This window comes from Solanum dulcamara, chromosome 1 (genome assembly GCF_947179165.1).
Source record: "Solanum dulcamara chromosome 1, daSolDulc1.2, whole genome shotgun sequence".
NCBI classification, from domain to species: domain Eukaryota; kingdom Viridiplantae; phylum Streptophyta; class Magnoliopsida; order Solanales; family Solanaceae; genus Solanum; species Solanum dulcamara.
Genome location: NC_077237.1, coordinates 70042370 through 70053531, shown reverse-complemented (window position 1 = coordinate 70053531; position 11162 = coordinate 70042370). Strand labels below are relative to the sequence as shown.

General features: G+C 32.6%; 1 pseudogene; it reads right to left on the bottom strand.

Annotated features, from left to right (window-relative positions):
* Positions 1–8318: 8318 nt before the first annotated feature.
* Positions 8319–10688, bottom strand: LOC129893888 (G2/mitotic-specific cyclin C13-1-like; annotated as a pseudogene).
* Between the last annotated feature and the right edge of the window lie 474 nt (positions 10689–11162).

Genomic DNA, 11162 nt, shown 5'->3' with positions numbered 1-11162 from the left:
ACATTTTGAAATAATTAGCTTTTATAAAAATAAAAATAAAATATATATATATATATATATATATATATTATTCTTAACTATTTTTATCTTTATATAAATTTTAGTATAACATACATATTTCTATATAACTATATCTTTGATTACTATTTATGTGATTATTCGAAAATTATCTCAAAAGATTTTTTTTTACTAAATACAATTTTAGTTAGGTTAGTTCAATTATGGTTTGTATTTTTGAAATTTTTAATTTTTTCTAAAAATAATAATAATAATAATAATAAAATAATAATAAAAAATAAAAAAATAAAAAAAATCCCCAAAACTAATCTCTTTTTTTCTCTTTCCATTATCAAACAACTATCCCTCTCTCAAAAACTCTCTTCTTCACTATCTCTCTCTAAACTCTCTTCTTCACTATCTCTCTCAAAAACTCTCTTCTTCACTATCTCTCTCTCTCTACACTCTCTTCATCTTCTCAAAAAGAGAAAACAAGACAAGTTACCCTCCTCACCATTCTCTCCCCTCATCCCTCAATCTCTCTCCTCTTACATACCACCGAATACTTCTCTTCCACTCGTCTCCGGCGAGAGCTCCGACGAACCACGCAGGAAAAGCCACCAAGCCGCCGCTAGACTAACAAGACGAGAGGTTTAAGACGGATCTTTACAAATCCGTCTTGGTATGGTTTCGTTTAACTTTATTTTACTATATATGTTGTGTTTTTTTAGATCTAAAAGTTCATTCTTTTTTTTTGATTATTGTGTATATGTTGGGTTGATTACATCTTGTGTTTGGTGTTCTTGATAAGTTTTCTTGCTTGGAAGATTTAGATCTTTCTCATGTTAGACTCCTTTTACTGATTTTGTTTTCATAACAAATGTTGGGCTGATTAATTACTCTAACCATTATTGTTATTTTCTTACTTATAAGATTCATATTGTTCACATGTTACTACACCACTTTAGTTCTTTATTTTTGCTCCAAATGATTTGATAAACTCGAGATTCAAAGATTTTTGTTCATTCATAATTGATTAAGATTGCAAAGCATATTTATGTTATTTTTGTTTTTGTTGTTGTTGTTGTTGTTCATGTTCATGTTCATGTTTATGTTCATATTCATGTTCATATTCATGTTCTTACATTTTAATTATGTTCATGTTTATATTCTTGTATTTAATTAAGGTTTCATGTTCATATTCATGTTCTTACATTTTAATTATGTTCATGTTTATATTCTTGTATTTAATTAAGTTTTTTTTACGGTGAGATTGTTATTATTTGCTATTGTCTAAATGCATATCTTTTAATTTGGGTATCTATTTGATTAGCTAATTGATAACCGATATTTTATTTTCTTGATTTAGATTTGGAAAATGTTTAATATTTTGTTAATCGAGCATAATTTGTTGATTGAAATATTTGACTGTTAGGAAATTATTATTGAAATATTTTTTATAAAATTTGCTAGCATGTAGTAATTATTTTGGCATTTATCACAATTAATCTTGTCTCCCATTATTAAATTTGAAATAAAGTTATTACCCCACAACTTTAAATAAAGTTATTACCCTACTACTTTAAATAAAGTATTACCCCACTACTTTAAATAAAGTTGTTACCCTACTACTTTAAATAAAGTTATTACCCCACTACTTTAAATAAAGTTGTTACTCTACTACTTTAAATAAAATTATTACCCCACTACTTTAAATAAAGTTATTACTCTACTACTTTAAATAAAATTATTACCTCACTACTTTAAATAAAGTTATTTCACCACTACTTTAAATAAAGTTATTACTCTACTACTTTAAATAAAGTTATTACCCTACTACTTTAAATAAAGTTATTACCCTACTACTTTAAATAAAGTTATTACCCTACTACTTTAAATAAAGTTAGTACTCACTTCTTTCAAATAAGTTTTAAATAGTTTTTATTATTTGGAGGAATGATTACATGTCTACTACTTATGTAACAGACTTTATTTTGGCCAATGAAAAAATCTCTCCGTCGGGTTTCGAGGCCTCTCCATTTTAAAGACGGAAATTTTAATTTTAGTTTACATTATATATTATATGTTACATGTTGAAATGGCCGATGAAGAAATTACCGTTGCTTTCCAAGGCCTCCCATGTTCATAAGACGGTTTTTATTTTTGTATTATTATTATTATTATTATTGTTATTATTTTTATTTTATTTATTACTATTCATATTATTTATTATTAACATGTTTACTAAGTATTTCTACAGGCGCTGGAACAAAATTGACTGATATGCAATTTTATGTATATCTGATATACAAGAAAACTATTGGTTGTATGCACCAATATACAGTGTATATACGGTTGTGATATACATCAGAATTGGCCCAAAAGTCCAAAACACAGGTGGCCCAACAGCTTAGTCCAGGCGTACAGAAACTAAGTGTCGGGCCATATTTTTATATATTCATTACTTTTTTTTATTATTATTATTATTTTATTAATTCGGTTTGTAATAATTATTTTATTTATGTCGTTCATGATTGCTTAGATATCAAATTTTTTATTTTTTTCTAAAAAATAATTTCAAAGTCTTCTTTTTCTTTTAAATTAATATTTTCCAAAGTTAGTCAAATAAATTTCAAATCGTTGGATAACCTCATGTTAGCGGCTATTTTAAGTGCTAAAACCTTCTTAAAATAGTAATATGAACCTCGTACCCTTTTTCTCTAAATTTTTAAGAATTAAATCTGTTAGAGTCTTTTAAATTAAGTTTTCTTAATTTCTTTAAAAAATTAAGTGGCGACTCTTTTTTTTACTAAAATTGATTTTTTCTTATAAAGATGAAATTAATTTTGCACTTTGTCCATTTTTCGACATAACAAATACAAAGAGAGTTATACACCAAGATAAATATTGTATTTTTGAGTGTCCTCTTTAGTATTTGTTTCTTTTATAAGAGAGATGTATTAATTGTTGTTTTTTCCTTGTATTTGAGAGCAGTGTACTCCCATATTATCATAGTAAAACCCTTTTACCTCGTAGTTTTTCCCCTCTATCTGTTTGAGAGGTTTTCATATAAAATTCTCATGTCCAATTTATTTTCACTATTTATTATCATATCAAATTTTAGTTGTGGTGCTTACTCCCCCCAACAGTGGTATCAGAGCCTTCAGTTATTCTATCTATTTTATGCGAAGGTACTATCTGTGAATAATATTTTTTTATAAATAGTAAAATTCAGTGAAAAGTACTATTTATGTAAATAGTAAATTTTGGTAGCGGTATATTTTATCATGATTGTTTGCAAAAAATATTCAGAAATAATTTAGAAGGGTGTGAAGCAAATAATAATGTCGAATACAACAAAGTTTGATGTTGAAAAATTCAATGGAACTAATTTCTCATTGTGGAAAATGAAAATAAAAGCGATATTGAGAAAGGACAATTGCTTAGCTGCAATTGAAGAAATGCCCATAGACTTTACTTATGACAACAAGTGGAATGACATAGACAACAATATAGTTTCAGATCTACACCTGACACTAACTGATCAAGGGTTGTCTAGCGTGGCTAAAATATGGACGGCGAAGGAGATATGAGATACTCTTATATAATTATATGAGGCCAAGTCTTTGCATAATAAAATCTTCTTAAAAACAAGATTATATACTCTTCGAATGGCAGAGTCCATGTCAGCTACTGAACACATCAATACTTTCAATACTCTATTTTTGTAACTTACAATAATGCATTGCAAAATAGAGGGGACTGAACGTGTGGAGCTTCTACTTCAAAGTCTGCCTAACTCGTATGATCAATTCATCATCAACCTGACGAACAATACAGACAGTCTAGTTTTCAATGAAATTATAGCCGCTGTCTTAGAAGAAGAAAATTAGTGCAAAAATAAGAAAGACAGAAAAGCAAGTTCGCAGCAAGCTGAAGCTTTAATGATGGTGAGAGGAAGACCAACGGAACGTGGCCCCAGTAGGAGTCACAGTCATGGTAGATCTCAATCAATAAGTAAGAAGAATATCAAGTGTTACAACTGTGGCAAGAAAGGGTACTTCAAGAAAGATTGTTGGTTCAAGAAAAAGAGTGAACACACTAATCCATCAAATACACAAGGGAATGTTGCAAGTACCTTAGATGATGGAGATATTTTATGTAGTGAAACAATATCAAATAATGAAGGCAGAAAACGTTTCACTGATGTCTGGATCATGGACACAGGAGCAACATGGCACATGACTTCCCGAAGAGAATGGTTCCATTAATATAATCCTATCTCAGGAGGGTCTGTGTTCATGGGAGACGATCATGCTTTGGATGTTATTAGTATTAGGTCCATCAAAATAAAGATGTATGATGGTACGATACGCACCATCCAGGAGGTACGACATGTAAAAGACTTGAGAAAGAATCTATTGTCTTTGGGATAATTAGATGATAATGGATGTTCATATAAGACTTATGGTGGAGTCATAAAAATATCCAAAGGAGCGCTTGTAGTGATGAAAGCAGAGAAACTTGCAATAAATCTATATGTGCTTAAAGGTGAAACACACCAAGAAGGAGAAGCGTCAACAAGTTCATTTGAAGAATCAACGATGATATAGCATCATAAACTTGGCCATATATCAGAACAAGGTTTGAAGATTCTTGCTGAGCAAAAGCTTCTTTCAGGGCTCAAAAAGGTTTCACTACCCTTTTGTGAGCATTGTGTTACCAGTAATAAAAATAGACTGAAGTTTAGCAGTTCCTCTGCTAAAAGCAAAGAACTATTAGATCTGGTCCACTCTGATGTATGGCAAGCACCAGTGGAGTTCCTAGGAAGAGCAAAATATTTTATGTCATTTATCGACAATTACTCCAAGAGAAGTTGGGTGTATCCAATAAAGAGAAAGACAGGTGTTTTTCCGGTTTTCAAAGAATTCAAAGTGCGGGTGGAACTTGAATCTGAGAAAAAGATCAAGTGTTTAAGAATAGATAATGGAGGAGAATACACTGGTGATGAATTTAATAACTTCTGTAAATAAGAATGTATTAAATGGCATTTTACGGTGGCATATACTCCATAACAAAATGGAGTAGCAGACCGGATGAACAGAACCTTGTTGGAACGAACAAGAGCTATGTTGGCAACTGCAGGGTTGGAAAAACCATTCTGGGCAGAAGCAGTCAAAACCGTCTATTATGTGATCAATCGGTCACCATCAACCGCAATTGATCTGAAAATGCCAATGGAGATGTGGACAGGAAAACCAGCTAATTATTCTCGCTTACATATATTCAAAAGTCCTGCTTATGTTATGTACAACACCTAAGAAAAATCAAAGTTGGATCCAAAATCCAGAAAATGCATTTTCTTAGGGTATGCTGATGGAGTCAAGGGGTATCGCTTGTGGGATCCCACAGCCCGCAAGGTGGTAATCAACAGAGATATTGTATTTGTTGAAAACAAGATACAAGCAAAAGAAGGTAGCACTTCAAAAGAAAAATTAGAGACTACTATATTTGAAGTTGAAGAAATAAAAGAAGTTTCAGTTTTTTCTGAAGCAGTATCAAAGCACGAAGAACAAGAGCAAGCTGAGATCGAAACTCCACAAGTTCGATGGTCAACCAGGGAGAGAAGAGAACCAGCTTGACACTCAGATTATTCTATGCAGGGCAATGTTACATACTGTCTATTTACAGAAAATGGAGAGCCTTTAACTTTTTACGAGGCTATAAAAGGTCAAGAATCATCTTTGTGGATGACAGCAATGTAAGAAGAAATTGAAGCTCTTCATAAAAATAAAACATGTGATCTTGTTCAATTACCACAAGGAAAGAAGGCCATTGGAAACAAATGGGTCTACAGGATCAAACGCAATAGTAATGATCAAGTGGAGAAATATCATGCAATATTAGTGGTGAAAGGATTCACTCAGAAATAAGGTATAGACTTTAATGAGATATTTTCTCCGATGGTTCGACTAACAATAATTCGAGTGGTCCTGGAGATATGTGTTATTTTTGACTTGTACTTGGAGCAGTTAGATGTCAAAACTGCATTTCTTCATGGAGAACTTGAAGAAGAAATTTACATGCTCCAACCAGAAGGTTTTGAAGAACAGGGAAAAGAGAACTTGGTTTGCAGGTTGAACAAATCTCTATATGGTATCATACAGGCGCCGATGTTTTGATATAAGAGATTTGATTCCTTCATTATAGGCATTGGATACAACAGACATAGTTTAGATCCTTGTGTTTATTACAAGAGATTTAGTGATGATGATTTTTTGTTATTTTGCTGTTGTATGTTGATGACATGTTGGTAGAAGGCCCCAACAAAGATTGTCTCACAAATTTAAAGGCACGGTTGGCTAGGGAGTTTGAAATGAAGGACTTGGGACCAGCAAACAGGATTCTAGGGATGCAAATTCACCGAGGCAAAAATAATAGGAAGATTTGACTTTCTCAAAAGAACTACTTGAAGAAAATCTTGAGACTCTTCAAGATGCAAGACTGTAAGTCAATTTCTGCCCCACTTCCTATTAATTTCAAGTTATCCTCAAGTATGAATCCTAGCAATAAAGTAGAGAGGATGGAGATGTCTCGAGTACCGTATGCATCAGTAGTGGGAGGTTTAATGTTCATCATGGTATGTACAAGACCTGACATTGCACAAGCAGTGAGAGTGATTAGTCGATACATGGCTAATCCTGGTAGAGAGCATTGGAATACTGTTAAGAGGATCCTGAGATATATCAAGGGTACCTCCGGTGTTGCAATATGTTATGGAAGATCAGACTTTACTGTTAAAGGTTATGTTGATTCAGATTATGCAGGTGATCTTGATAAAAGCAAGTCCACTACAGGTTATGTGTTTACTCTTGCTGGAGGAGCTGTAAGCTGGATTTCAAAACTGCAATCTATCGTGGCTACATCTACGATGGAAGCAGAATATGTAGCAGTTACACAAGCTAACAAAAAGGCTATATGGATGCAGATGTTACTGAAGGAGCTCAGGCACAAACAAGAGAAGGTTGCTCTGTTTTGTGACAGTCAGAGCGCTTTGCATTTTGCAAAGAATCTGACATTTCATTCAAGGACAAAGCACATACGAGTTCAGTATCACTTTGTTCGTGAGAAGGTGGAAGAAGGCAGTATGGATATTCAGAAAATTCACACTAATAACAACCTAGCAGATATATTTACGAAGCCGATCAACAATAACAATTTTAAATGGTGTCGATCTTCTATTGGCCTAGCAGAAATGTACCATTGCAGTAATTAGGTAGAAATGATGGTGTGAAGAATTAATTGATTCTCAATTAAATCTTCAAGTGGGAGAATGAAAGAAAGTCAAAAATAGGGGCTGCAGAAAGTAAAGGTTGGCAAAGGTCGGCAAATGAAAGAAAGTCAAAAAAGGGGCTGCAGAAAGTAAAGGTTGGCAACCAGCCTTTACTCGTTTTCAACGCAGAAACACGCAAACTCTTTCTGTTTACGCATTTTCATCCTCCTATAAATATAGGGCCTTGTGGCCTCATTTGATTCATTCAGAAAAAGAGAGTAAGAATACAAAGATAGTTATACACCAAGATAAATATTGTATTTTTGAGTGTCCTCTTTAGTATTTGTTCCTTTTATAAGAGAGAAGTATTAATTATTGTTTTCTCCTCGTATTTGAGAGTAGTGTACTCCCGTATTATCATAGTAAAATCCTTCTACCCCCGTGGTTTTTCTCCTCTATCTGTTTGAGGGGTTTCCATATAAAATTCTCGTGTCCAATTTATTTTCACTATTTATTATCATATCAAACTTTAGTTGTGGTGCTTACTCCCCCCAACAGTTTTCCCTTCTTGTAATCCCCTCCCCATTTTCTCTTCCCGTGCATGACAAAAAAAAGTTTTTATTATAAGAAAATCTAAATGTTAAATGCTATTCAAGATGTATAATAATCAATCGCTATAAAAGGCATCAAAGGTCTTAAACAAACAAGATCGTTACAAAGAGGTGTTATCAATACATACTAGAACCATTTCAAACTAGGCAACCAATTAGAAATGCAATAGGGGTTTAGTACTTGCAAATGAAGGAAGTAATATTGTATAAATTCATACCTTTTCATATAGTATTCTGGAGTTATTTCCAGCTTATTACAAAAAAACATTTATTTTTAGATTATGTTTGTAACTTTTCATACATCATAAAGATTATAACAAATCTACTAAACCGATGTCTTTAAGCAGCAACAGCCAGAATCAAGAAGGGGGTTCCATCTCGTCCAGGTATCATTGTAACGTCTCATACCAATTTCCAAGCATATGAACAATAAATCATTATATAGTATCTTCGAAGAATAAATCTGATATTTCCAGAGGAGAAGATAATGTTGACACACATTTGAATTGTTACAAGGAAATCATCGAAATTGTTCACATCAGATTACTTAACTATGAAGGTGTTTACAATAAAATCACCAACACGCGGATTGATACCTTAAGCAGCTTGTATTTGTCCCTCACAGCTGCTAAAGTACTTCCTCGTCTACTTAATTGTAGGTCATGTATGATAAGAACACATTCCCTTAGATCTGCTGGTCTGTATCCCGAGCAACGTTGAAGGGCCAAACTCTACAAAATGGAAAGAGTTAATTCAGCGCGCCTATCAAGTGAACAATGGATCAAAATCCTCACCCAAGGATCTGACTTTGGCTGTAATGTGAACCTAATTGAAAGTAATATGAAAGAAGGCAAGAATTTCATGCAGTTGTAATCCAATAAATATAATTCGGCTAGGTAGTAGTCTAGAAACTCAAACTGTAAATTCGAGTTCTGTAAAAGGCAGAAAAAGAACATAAAATAAGCAACCACATAACAAAAATACAGTTGAATATAAAATGATAATGTTCATGTTACATTTTGTGCACTTTACAATCTTCTTGAGCAGCTCTAGTAAATCGTCTGCATATAAAGGAAAAAAGAACAGACATATCAGTTGAGGAACCTTAATTGTTCTTTAACAAGTGCACCTCTATCTATTCTCGAAACAATGAGGCCTACCTGACAAATGTTTTAGGTTTAGGACTACCCATTTCAAATTTAAGAGATTGTAGAACACTAGCCTTTATCTTCACGACATCTTTCTCGTAAGTGTATTGGCTGTAATGTAACAAAAATTCTTGATATGTGAAGGCTTGATTTCCTCATACTTCCTGATCATAAGCAACAGATGATATTAGATCCATAAGCAAAAGTACAAGTAAAACCAATTTTTGATCTGACACTTAGAAGAAATACCCAGCAGCTGAAGTCTTTGCCTAGGGACGACATTCACTGATAAGAATTTGTCAATGTAGCAAACACTAAGATACAGTGTATCCTAAAGAAGCTTGTATTCCTCTGCAACTTCTACAAGCCAGTCAACCAAAACTCTTCTCATGTTTGAAGTCACATCCTTCTGGATTTTCTCAAGGTAATCAGGCAAAGGTCTTCTCTTTTTCTCAATCTGATTCGAAAAACCACAGATTAAGCCAAAAACTCAAAAGCCCAAATATTAAATCCAAACAAGATTTGATAATTCAGTGATATTTACCACAACCCTAACTCAAATTCAATCTTTAATGTGCCTGTTTGCAAAATCATAAATAAGAAACCAAATCAAGCTCTATTAGGTAACATCCAATTAAACAAGATTAGATAATTCAATGATATTAACCACATTTCAGTTGCCAAAATTCAATCTTTAGTGTGCCCATTTGCAAAATCATCCATAAGAAACCAAATCAAGATTTGATAATGCAATGATATTAACCACAACCCAGTTGCCAAACTTAATAATTAGTGTGCCCATTTGAAAATTCATCCATAAGAAACCAAATCAAGATTTGATAATTCAATAATATTAACCACAACCCAGTTGCCAAATTCAATCTTTAGTGTGCCCATTTGCAATATCATCCATAAGAAAACAAATCAAATCAAGATTAGATAATTCAATGATATTAACCACATTTCAGTTGCCAAAATTCAATCTTTAGTGTGCCCATTTGCAAAATCATCCATAAGAAACCAAATCAAGATTTGATAATTCAATAATATTAACCACAACCCAGTTGCCAAATTCAATCTTTAATGTGCCCATTTACAAAATCATCCATAAGAAAACAAATCAAGATTTGATAATTCAATGATATTAACCACAACCCAGTTGTCAAATTCAATCTTTAGTGTGCCCATTTGCAAAATCATCAATACCAAACCAAATCAAGCTCTATTAGGTAACAATCAATTAAACATTTGACTTTTTAATTTATTTACTCCAATCGTACATAAAATGCAAATAGACTTTGACATCTAAATGATTAAGATTCAGATATTCATTAAGTACAAAGTACAAAATTTATTGAAAAGAGCAAAACGACGAACCTCCAATTGATGAAGATAATCATAAATATCATAAGCATAAGCGCTACACATCTGAGGGTCATCATCCAAGTTAGCATCAACATTGTTCTCCGCAGAATATCTTTGCTTTAGCCTTTTCACTAATTGGCATGTTATTAAGTCTTGCAATTGTGCAAATACTCGTGTTGTCATCATGTCACCAAATTGGATTGTTTTCTCTTATTGACTTTTTTCATCCAGGAGAATTGGTTAGTACTCTTAACAAACATAAAGGGCCAATCATCCAGGTGTTTTGTTGCCCTAGTTTTGTCTTAATTTTGCTTTATATGTTATCTCATAACTTGGCAAAGATAGATTTTGTTTTGTTTTGACTGGTCTATTTTCCCCAACTTTATAAACGTAAATCATGTTATCAGTGGAGCTGATCACAAAAGAATTATTGTTTCGCCAATCAATATCAAGCGACGAACTTAAATGGGGTTATAGTGGGAAAATATGCAAAACAAAACAAAATCTATCCTTGCCAAGATATGAGGTAAAATATAAAGCAAAATTAAGACAAAACTGGGGCAACAAAACACTTGAATGAAAATCAAATTGTTGTTTCAATATGCCAGACTTCAAATTCTAAACAGCAGAAGTTGTATCAATACTACCATTAAGGAGATAATCACCTTTCCGCTTGAAAGAGAAGATTGTCCCTTTGTGTTTGTTAAGAATACTAACCAATTCCTCAATATGAAAAGTCAGTTATAGGATTAGTCATGGATATCAGTA